This window comes from Lingula anatina, chromosome 2, assembly GCF_051362555.1.
Source record: "Lingula anatina isolate TDL-2025a chromosome 2, LinAna3.0, whole genome shotgun sequence".
NCBI lineage: Eukaryota > Metazoa > Brachiopoda > Lingulata > Lingulida > Lingulidae > Lingula > Lingula anatina.
This window is the reverse complement of record NC_141768.1, coordinates 35931247-35943381: the sequence shown is the minus strand read 5'-3', so window position 1 is coordinate 35943381 and position 12135 is coordinate 35931247. Positions and strand designations below refer to the sequence as shown.

Here is a 12135-nt window from a genome sequence, read left to right as displayed (position 1 = left end):
TTTATAAAGATAAGAAAGAAACAGGTTTCAAATTGTGTGATGGATCCTATAAATGCTTGTTGCTTTTCCATCTGTTTTTCTTTGGTCAGTGTTTTGAGGTTTTTGTTAGTGCAGTTCATTCTGAATTATATGTAACTGGATTAATACATGCTTTCTGTTATTTAATTGCCTGTAAGATAGTGACATTTTTGTTTGTTTAATGAAGACATAATGCCTCCCACATTTTCTCATATGCTCCCTCAGACCCTGCTTAAATATTACAAATTTCATTGTAAGCATCAAGCTTACACTAACCCTAAGTCCCTTTTTTTCAGCTGAATAGGAAAGACTGCCAACATAGTGCCACGTGCATTTGTCTGTATGCAATATAAAATTTCCATTAGGATTTTCTTTAAGTTATTGATATGAATTTTTAAATGATTGATTATATACCACACATTAAATTGTAGGACCTGGTTGTAATGAGCCCGACTGCCCTGGAGAACCCAACTGTAATGGGCGTGGTCACTGTGACCCCAGCTTTGATCCACCTATCTGTCGCAACTGTAGCATTGGCTGGTTTGGTCCAGCCTGTGATGACCCTTGCGAATTTGGCCTGGCCTCTACAGACAATACAAAATGTATCTGCAGTGACCGCTGTCACCATGGGAAGGGATGTAACATTGAGTGTTCCTATCATGGTAACTGCACAGACAGAGGCAGGTGTTACTGTGATCCCTGGGTGGGCTGGAAGGGGAGATACTGTCAGCGGCCTGGCTGTCCCAGAGGGGATAGTAAATGGGAGTGCAGCGGCCATGGTAACTGTAACAGTCGAAAGATGAAGTGTACTTGTAGGAATGGATGGCAGGGGATAGCATGTGAGATACCCGACTGTCCAGGCGAGCCTAACTGTAATGACAGAGGATACTGTAATCCCACACTGGACCCCCCTGTATGCCAGGACTGTGAGAAAGGCTGGATGGGTCCTGCTTGTGATGACCCATGCACAAATGGGATACAGGTGCCTCCAAACAGTGGGCAGTGTCAGTGCTATGAAGGATGGGCGGGAGTAGGATGTAATTCGGAATGCTCAGAACACGGGACCATTACAAACCCAGTCTATATCAATGGATCCAAATCGGGTACATGTGACTGTGATCTTGGCTGGAAAGGTGTTCTGTGTGACATTCCTAGATGACGTAGACTGTAGTGGTCATGGAGAGTGTAACCCACCAGAGTGTACCTGTAATAATGGGTGGACAGGACTGGGCTGTGAGTTACCAGATTGCCCTGGGACGCCAGACTGCTCGGGCCATGGCTACTGCAATGATACCACAGATCCTCCCTCTTGCCAGTGTGATCCAACATGGATGTTCGCGGACTGTGGTACCCAGTGTCTTCATGGCACCATATATCCACCAGGCAGTGATAATTGTACCTGTGACCCAGGCTGGGTGGGGATAGGCTGCGATGTGGAGTGTTCATACCACGGGACTGTCAAGAACGATAAGTGTGACTGTGACGTTGGGTGGAGAGGAGACCTGTGTGACATCCCAGGCTGCCCAGGTGTTGATGTAGACTGCACAGATCATGGCATCTGTAATGCAGCCATACATAAATGCACATGTTACCCTGGCTGGGGAGGAGACGGCTGTGAGCTCCCTGACTGCCCTGGGGAACCGGATTGCATGGACAGGGGCCTTTGTTTGGCTGCCCACGACCCACCGATTTGTATCAACTGTACCCACGGATGGATGGGACCTGATTGTAATGACCCGTGCACTTATGGTGTTCAAACTCCTCCCAATAGCGGAGTGTGTCAGTGCCTGCCATGTTATTCTGGCAGGGGATGTACAGCAGAGTGCAGTGGACATGGGGAGTGTACGAATGGGACATACTGTAGCTGTGAAAGTGGCTGGTGGGGCAGCAAATGTGAGGTCCAAGGATGCCCAGGAATTGGAACTGACTGCTCAGGAAATGGTGCTTGTAACAAGGCTGAGCAGAAGTGTACTTGTTTCCCAGGTAAAGTATGCTTGCTATTATTCTTGAAGAGCACTGAACTGTACTTCATAGTATTCTTCAAAATTTTTTGGAATAATTGTATATGTAAAAGCTTTTGCACTATTTTACTAATTATTTTGTATCTAAAGGGATTATTATTGGTTAAATTAATTTTTGGGACATATTGTGAATGAGCTCTAAACATAAATAAACATTTTAACAACAGACTCTAATATTTGTGATATTTTTTATCGAAATTTTCCTGCTTTAATTGATATCAGACTGGACAGGCCCTGGTTGTGAGGTTCCTCTGTGTCCTAAGAACTGCAGTGGACATGGTGTTTGTGAAGGTTCAGATGGCCAGGCCAGATGTACATGTCAGACGGTGAGTGTCCAGGTGCTTTGTGTTAGGTTTCTAATCAATTTGTTAGAACATGTATTTTACATTCAATTTGTTTTTACTTTTTTTTTTTGTCAATATGTAGATACAGATGTAAGATAGAAAATGGTTCTTTTTGCAATATGCTATAATATTTAAGTAACTAAAATTATGAATTTTGATAATTTCATCACTCATTTATTTCTGCATATTTTGCTCAGAATTGGTTTGGTTTGGCCTGTGATGAAGAATGCAAATATGGTACTGTTATGACTGACAAACTTGGTCAGGTTTACTGTCAGTGTGACTTCTGCCATACTGGTTACAACTGCAAGCAGGAATGCTCAGGAAATGGATATTGTGACCCTCTTGAGAAACTGTGTGTGTGCGACAGGGAACTTAGTAAGTGTTGCTTCTCTTTTTTTAGCTTTTTACGGGCATGCCTGACAGAATAATGTTTAATTGAAAATTTCTCAATTTTTGTTCTTGAGTCAATAAGGCACATTTGAGACATAATTATGTTACTGTTAAGAATAAGTTTTATAAAAATAAGTTCTGTTATAGCATGTAAAATTTATTACACAATCTAGATTTACAGTCTGATGTCTTCCCAAGAAAGTACTCCTAAGCAAATTTCATTGTTTACCTTAAATGTTTATTTTTACAGGGAATAGCTGGATAGGAAAAAGATGTGAGATTCAAGCTTGCCCGGGTAAAGATGGAAACTGCAATGGACATGGTTCTTGTAACAGCAATGTAGAGAAATGCACATGTTATCCTGGCTGGGCAGGGGATGACTGTAGCCTACCAACTTGTCCATCTCAGTGCTCAGGTAATTTATCAATTTTACATTGATAAATTAATTGGGATGACACACATTGCCTTTCGTTACACCAGCTAAAGTGTGAAATGTGAATGACACGTAAATATGATATCTGTTGAATTATACATGATGTATTGCCTTGTTAACAGAATGCACAGACTGCAGTTTGTCAAGCTCATGTCACTTCTTTTGTTACCAAAAATTAACAAACTTGTGGGTGTGTTTGGATATGACCACAACAGTGGCCTGCTCTGTGAATGTTTTGGAAGAGAATAAATTTTCCTGTGAGAATGTAACTTTTGAAAATAATATTAGATTAAATTTTTTTTAAAAAATCTAAAACTTTATGACCAGCACTAGAAATATTTTCTAATGTAAACTGTTCTTGGTTCATAGGTCATGGCAGATGCTTCCCAGGGCGTCCACCTATATGCAGCTGTACATCAGAATGGGCTGGAGAGAGTTGCAATGTGCCCTGTGTCAATGGCACCAACCATGGTGATGAGAGAGGCTGTGTGTGTGACCCACCCTGTTACAGTGGCGTGGGCTGCCATGAAGAGTGCTCAGGACATGGCCAGTGCTCACCAGATGGCAGCAAATGCCAGTGCAATAAACTGATGGGTTATAAAGGTGACTTGTGTGAGCTCCCAGGATGTCCCGGATGGCCCTACGATTGCTCCAATCATGGGACATGTAACCGTGGCACCTGGACTTGTGACTGCAACCCGGGATGGTTTGGCGAGGCCTGTGATGAACCGGACTGTCCTGGAAGTCCAAACTGTCATGGAGTGGGTGAATGTCCTCTACCACCAGAGGGCCAGGAGCCCAGATGTGTCAATTGTCAGCACCCTTACATGGGGGATGGCTGTGAACTCCGTTGTGTCTATGGAACTCCAAATAGAACAGAGGATGGTATATGGACTTGCAACTGTCAGCCGTGCTACAATGGACTTGCTTGTGACATGAAATGCTCCGGTCACAGTAATATTTGCTTCTCTAATGAAACGTGTGACTGCGGATTTGAAGGCTACAGGGGAGATTTCTGTGAAATCGTCAGCTGTCCAGGATACTGGATTGACTGTTCTGGACATGGAGATTGCAACCGGGCAACCAGAGAGTGCACGTGTAACCGGGGATGGACTGGCAGAGGCTGTGAGATCCCTGTGTGTAAGGAACAGTGTAATGACCATGGTACCTGCCTTCCTCTGGACACCCCAAAATGCAACTGCACTGACGGCTGGTTTGGTGATGCATGTCAGTACAGCTGTGCCCATGGTTCAGTAGATCGGGATAATGATACTTGCTTGTGTGAACCATGTTATCATGGGTATGAATGCAACCAACTGTGTTCTGGTATTGGTCACTGCACTGCCAACGGGACATGTTTCTGTGGGTTTGAGGGAGGCCGAGGGGAATACTGTGCTGACCCTGGCTGCCCAGGGCTGTACAACATGGACTGTTCAGGCCATGGCTCTTGTATCAAAGCCACAGGGAAATGCATCTGCTCTGAAGGCTGGAAGGGCAGTGGCTGCCACATTCCAGATTGTCCTAAGAACTGTAGTGGCAGAGGAGATTGCAGAGTTGATGGAAAAGAAACCATACCTTCATGTAAGAATTGCTCTCAGGGTTGGATGGGCCCTGCCTGTGATATACCCTGTAATGGTATCCAGGAGCCCATGGACAGTGGACAGTGCAGTTGTTTTGATGAGTGCCACCATGGAGTCAGTTGCCTACAGATATGTGGTGGAAATGGCTTATGCACAGCAGCTGGGCAGTGTGATTGTACCAATGGATCTTCGATCAACCCTGGATGGTGGGGAAAATACTGTGATCAACCAGAATGCCCAGGTTTGGGGTCATCATGCAGTGCACATGGGCAGTGCTCCTCAACTCGGCAGTGCTTCTGTCGTACAGGGTGGAAAGGGGAAGGATGTGACATCCCTGACTGCCCAGGCCTGCCAGACTGCACTGATCATGGTACATGCGATTCCAGTGTTGATCCACCCCAGTGTAGATGCCAGTCAGGCTGGATGGGACTGGCCTGTGAACTACCTTGTAGTGCACTGCATGGTACACCTCAACCTGACTTTACATGTGTCTGCGAGCCATGCTATACTGGGGCAGGGTGTGACTTCCAATGCAATGAACATGGTGGATGTAATAATGGAACATGTCAATGTGAATCTGCATGGTGGGGTAAGTGATATGCTTATTATGCAGTAATTGATTTATTTTGTAGAATTTCGGTACAAATATATAAAGAGTCAAAAAATTACACCTGTCTGCATTATGAAATTGAAGGAATATATTTTCCTTGTGTTTCTGAAAGAGCTTTCTTAGACATAGCTTAATCACCTGAAACAAATACCCATGAATCACTTATTATAAGCATTTGTGATTCACTGAAGGTCAAAATATTATTATTCTTTGATCTCTACTACATCTATAAGCCAATTTATTTTCACAAAAAAACTCTTTATGTTATATTTTAGGCCCACTCTGTACCTACAGGGGGTGTCCAGGTGTACTCACCAACTGCAGTGGCCATGGGTCATGTAACATTGCTGACCAGAAGTGCATATGTGACAATGGATGGAAAGGAGCAGGATGTAACGTTCCTGACTGTCCTGGTACTCCAGACTGTAACAACAGAGGTATGAAATGTTTAATTCTTTAGTCTTAATCAACACTGACACAACCATGGCAGTATTTTCAAGTTTTACCAATTACTTTATTACATACTGTTGAATGCATTCTGAATTTAATTTATATATACCTAAAATACTGCCATTTTACTACTATTGTGTTGTGTGTGTGTGTGTGTGTGTGTGTGTGTGTGTGTGTATGTGTGTGTGTGTGTGTGTGTGTGACTTAAATGCAAGAGAAAATATTAAGTATGAAGTAACAGTAGATACAGATGATAAAAGCAAGATATTCAATGGCCATGAATAAGATATTTAATAATATCACAGGCACCTGTGATGGACAAGCTGTTCCACTGCCACGCTGTACCAACTGCATCAATTCCATGGGTCCTTCCTGTGAGTTACCTTGTGTACATGGTCATGAAGATCCTCCTTTTAGCCAGAACTGCAAGTGCAACCCCTGTTTCTCAGACCCTGGTTGCGAGACTGAATGTTCCACACACGGGAGGTGCTCCAACAACTCCTGTCTGTGTGACACAGGGTACAAAGGTGCTCTGTGTAATAAGTTGGATTGTCCAGGTAGGAGCATGTTTTGCCCTTAAATGGTTCAATGTGTGTGTGTGTGTGTGTCTGCGTGCATGCATGTGTTTGTGAGTGCGTGCTCAGACTACATATGTGCAAATACATACATACGGTAATGTGCCATGAATTTCGAACAGTAGAAAATAATTAAATTTGGGAAAAGATCGTTCTGGCCGAAATTCATGAAATGGAGGTGCTCAGAACTTCCGAAAGTTCGAATTTCATGGAATTCTGTCAATTTTGACCGGAAGTTGTCTGTTCGTCGCTAGGCCTTCTGTTATCTTCTCCCGACGATCTATTTAGAGTTACCATAATGTATGATTGTGTTAGTGTCGGTAATTGCGACCAAAGGCATACACGTACTTTCACCCGATCACTGTGTATGGCCCATAGATAGAGCGGTGCTGTTGTTTAGGGCCGCAAAAGTAGTGTCGTTTTTCAAAAGCGATTCTGGCAGCCAGAAACTAGTGTCGTTTTTCAAAAACGATCCTGGCGCTCAGAACGGGAGTGGACGGAGGGAGAGACGGCCGACGATTAGCGTCTGCCACGGCCAGATAACCTTTACTATGGAATCTTAGTGTTACCGTTGCTTCTTTCCGTGCACTGAAACTGAGACGACAGCCGATCAGTGTCTATGGCGCACGTGCAGGTAGCCTTCATCTGCGATAAGTGTCTTCCGCGACCAGGTTCGTTGCCTTTACCGTTAAAGTCGGGCGGAGCTTTACGCGCGAATGCGTCCTCATCTCGCCGTTCGCGGGTCGGTGTCTCCGACGCATACGTAGCCTTCCCTGCAGAAGCCGGCCTCGGCACTACGGCCTCTCCTCCGTGCGGGGAGGCCACTACGACCGCAGATCGGTATGTGCGGCGCACAGGTAGCCTTCGCCACGGCAGCCGAACTGTGTATTACGGTCTCTCTCCGTCGTGCGCTGCGACCAAGATGACCGCTGATTGTTGTCTGCGATCAAATATACTAGGTTTGGGGGGTGGGGGGTGGGGGGTGGTGCAGGGCCGTTTTATTTTTATTTATTTTGTTTTCGCTCAGGCAACCCAATCTTAACCAGCAGCAGCAACTGATTTCCTGGCGCATAGTTGCGTCAATGTACGCATTTGAAAAGCGTGTACGTTTTGTCATTGAAACCATCTTCAAACAAACGCGAGAGATAGGTAATCTAGAGTAAACCGAAAAGGCAGTTTTTATATTCGTTGAAGGGACTGGAAGATCGTCAATAGGAGATAGTGAGCGATCTGAGCGCGACAATAAGCCAATTTCCACACTAGTTCAAGGGACTTCGTTACTTTATTCGTCAGCAAGAGATCGTCAGCGATCCGAGCAAGCATAGAAGCTTGGACTTTTTGTCCATGCTACATGTAGAAGGCAATTTTCATGTAGTCCGCAGGATATGGTTTGCTGGTTTGCGACAGGGGCGTAACCAGGCATACGCACGGATACACTGTGCCTATATAATTTTTTGGCCAACCATGATATTATTCTCTTTAAATCTAGTGTACTTTTCAAGGAATATTATCGAAAATCCCCTTCGATTATAAGTTAATGTCACCTGAATGTACAAATTCTCTGTATAATTTATATAATTATGCACCATTGTTCTGACACCCTTCTCGTTTGCTTTCACAGAACTGAGGTAAACAATACTAGTTACCATCTGAAGTCCGATCTTAATCGTCCATCTAGCTGGAACTTGCTTTACCTCTTAATTAGAGGGTAAAGTGCCCTTCAGCTCACAGGTAGCTTTTGTCTTGAGTGTATCGAACGCAATATTTATCTCAGATAAAAATCTACCTGTGTGTTATTTCAAAGAGCTGCTCCAGCAGACCTGGGGGCACTAGATAAATCTGATCATTGGGCTAAACAAGGAGCCAGAGAAACAAAGGAAGATTGATTTTTCCTGCAAAGTTTCAAAGAATTTTGACACGGACTAGATCCAGCTTAACCCTCCAAACTAACGGGGTGGCATGGGCAATTTTTACAAAATTTACAAACAATTAAACTTAGATATATTACAATTTTATCCTTTAATATAATTTTGGGAGGCATGCACCCGCATGTAAGCTGGGTGATGTCAGTAAGCCCCTAGTTAAATAAATATACCCTTATGAGCAAGGCTTTTCCCAGCGAACCGTCCAGCCGTCATATTTTCAAAGACGGCTAGACGGCTTGCGACTTTTTTTAAATGACGTCTTAGCTTGTCGGGACAGCCGTGGACGTTGTAAGAAATTTTCTTAGAGTAATTTGACGTACCTAGCTTTTATGATGCGTCACAGATGAATGGTACTACTTTGTAGTGTACGCTGATATTCAGTCACGACGAAACTACTTCCTAAAGCTTACAAAACACAATAAAATGTTTCTATGAACTTTAACTTTAAGATACACATTCCACGCCGTATGCAGCAGTGACAAGAGTGACCTTCATGCGGTACAAAACACTAAGCAAACTACAGGCCAATTTGTGAAAGGGGACACCTTCCGGACCTTCATACGCACGGCAACTGACAAAGCTGATTGACAAAAAGGAAAATTTCAAATTTTCAGCGAGAGATCGTTCGCAATCCGAGAGAGACCAGGAGGCAATTTTCATATTTGTTAAAGAGACTTCGTAAGCCAAAGGGCGAGACGAGAACGCAATTTTCGTATCCTCAGCGTCTCAATCCGAGTGAAACGAGAAAGCTCATACTCGTTCAGTGGCTTTCGTTTGCGGCAGATCGTCAGCCGGAGATCGTTCTCGATTGTTTTTAACCCTCCATCCCTCTCCATTGGAATTTATAATTTTTAAAAATATTTTTCATTACATTTGTACATTTCAAGGGACTTCATTAGTGGAAGATCGTCAGCGAGAGATCGTAAAAAATCTGAGCGAGACAAGAAAGCAATAATGGTAATCTTTATTGCAGCTCTTAATATTGCTCTTTTGTTCTGTTACTGAAGTCTCTACTGTTAACAATGCTATTGTGCGCCTCAGCAAAACTACCGATCGCTATCTCACACCGAATACTGCGGTAAAGAAACAACAGCCCGACAGTGAAACTCTTAATAGATTCTCCTGTTATCTGAATGAATGGATATGACGATGTTGTTTAGCGTCCTAAACTAACTGTAGTGATCGTTATCTTGCACCTTGGGCCGCACACGTAGTACTCAGGTAAAGGTACGCTAGGGCAACATTGCCGACTGTTAGATCTTTATAAGCGCGAGAATAGCCCGGTGGCCGATTTTAAGGTGTACGAAATTCACGAAATGAAGATCGCGCAAAATTGCTTACTGGCCGAAATTCATGGTCCAGAAAAAACTCCAGACGGCCGATTTTTAGATCGATCGAAATTCAAGAGCCGTTCGAAATTCATGGCACTTTACCGTAGGTATATTAGTCATTTGTGAAGATGCATGCTTATGAGGTATATCAGTGTAAAGTCAGAATTAAGGATAGTACTCATTGAGGACTTTGAGGTTATATATAAGATAAAACTTTTTTTGAGATTATATAGTATTACTTTCAACTTAAATATTGGAAGGATCTTGTATTTTAGCAGTATGATGTTAGTATTATAAAACTATTGAAATCCAGGAGAGCCAGACTGTTCCAATAGAGGCACCTGCACCAGACAAGGAGGACAGTCCATTTGTCTGTGTAAACCTGGCTTTGAAGGAGCCAATTGCTCACAGCTTGTTTGTCCTGGTGATCCACCTTGTAATGATAGAGGTAGGAGTATATTTCGATTAAAATAAAGTTAAAATTAATGGCTATTTTACTATATTTATATATTTGGACTAAAATGCAGTGTTCCTATTGAGCCTTATGTCACAGGTTTTGAATGAGATAGATGATAAAACTTAAATCAGACTATCTAAATGTTTTATTGGCATAATGTATTGACAATATATTTTGTGTTTTTATCAGGGTTACACTTTAACTCAACAATTTATCAAAGTGCGATACTACATACCTGCTAATTTAATACTGCATACCTGCTGTTTAATTTAGATATATTTGAATTGTGATTGTATTGTTTTTCATTTGTTCCAGGAACTTGTCAGTTGTCAGTGGATAACAACACTCCCCACTGTGTGTGTGGTCACGGTTTTGCTGGTCTGGCCTGTGAGAGGTGTGTGCCACAGTACACAGGAGAGCAGTGTGAGAGGTGTGAGGACAACTACATAGGATACAATGCCAGCTGTAATGTATTGTGTATACACGGGGAAGCTACATTACCAGGTATTGAGAAAATATGAACATTTGTACCGACTTCTGTGTTTTAGATATATTTGACTATTGAAATGTATCTAGATAATTTACACTTTTTTAGGAAAATTGATATTTTAAGTCCAAGTATAGAAAACAAGGTGTTTTCAAATATTTCTGTGGTATAATTTTATAGATGTATTTGTAATATATATATAAAACTACATAATAATTTTTTAAAGGTGGCTCCATATGTCAGTGCTATAATGATGACACCAGGGGGCACTGGACAGGGGCCAGTTGTACAGAATGCCAACCAGGATTCAGAATGCCAGACTGTGTTCAATGCCTCAGTGGTAATGTTAAAGACACTTTACATGGATTGTACATATTGATACATTGCACTTCATACAGGAGATAAAATATCTCTCAACACTTTTCAAAATACCAAGAAATAATTCAAAGTGTAATTGTAGTTTTTGTTATAGATTACAGTTGAAATGACTGACTGAAAATTTACAAAGTACTCATCAATTTATCTTTAAGGAACAAATAAATGATTTCATATATCAGTTAATGTAATGAGTTGCTTCTCATTTAATGTTTTGACAATTAAGCCAAATACTTTTTTATTCAAGACTTTGTTGGCTTGGGCCACTGCACCATAGAATGTACAGCCAACCAAGGAGAATACAAGGACCCCTATGATGGAGAGGGTGGCCAGGATCTTCTACTTCCCATTGTAAACTGTGTTGGTTTGGATGACTTTGGTAACACTTACCATGCCTGGCTGGGCTATGACAACCAAAATCCACATAATATTTACCTGGCTGTAGGAGCACGAAATAATTTCCATTCTTCACAGCCAGCACTGGCTACAATTAACATGGGGCAGCCTTCCAAGTTTAGACCTGGCCGACATCAGTATGTCTTCAAAGTTGTGTAAGTGTTGGAAATCATACATACTTACACCATATTCAAATAGATATACTGGGTGAAAATATTCCACTTATTTGTTGTGCCTCCTTTACTTCTGGTTATAAGGATTTACAACAAAATTGTCAAAAAAATGCTAATGATTTGTATGACTAACATGCAGGAATATATTTTAATGCCAGGTTTGTACAATAATATTATACATTTCATGCACTGAAATCCCAATTTTAGGTTAGTTTTCTGAGACTTGTGTGACATGTATTTTTCTATCAACATGTTAGACATACTAAAATTTGATGCAGGTCATTTAGGGAGTGCAATATTAAAAAATGACAGTGATGTTGATGATATGTTTTTGGTGACTGTATATATATATGTGTTAATTACAGAGGACTTCCTTTGAGTGCAGTTATTACATGGCAGTTGAGTTACACCCCATCTAACCAGATAACAACTGTAGACGTGACTTCAAATTATACCACAAAATGCACTGGATATATCAAACCGGTAAAATATGTGCTGCGATTAATTCAGCTGTGATTTTTTATTCTGATTCATTAGAAAGGCATCATAGCATCATGTCATATATAA

The 12135-nt window shown here is 41.9% G+C and overlaps 1 non-coding gene across 1 annotated transcript in view; it reads left to right on the top strand.

Moving 5' to 3' along the window:
* Positions 1–12135, top strand: part of LOC106178814 (uncharacterized) — a 106002-nt gene that overhangs the window by 74911 nt on the left and 18956 nt on the right. The window contains exons 90-101 of the transcript XR_015332687.1: positions 450–2001; positions 2262–2365; positions 2581–2761; positions 3027–3191; positions 3579–5378; positions 5675–5836; positions 6155–6406; positions 9994–10128; positions 10453–10641; positions 10851–10964; positions 11247–11550; positions 11934–12051. This is a non-coding gene — a transcript (uncharacterized LOC106178814). The remainder of the gene's footprint in view (positions 1–449; positions 2002–2261; positions 2366–2580; positions 2762–3026; positions 3192–3578; positions 5379–5674; positions 5837–6154; positions 6407–9993; positions 10129–10452; positions 10642–10850; positions 10965–11246; positions 11551–11933; positions 12052–12135) is intronic.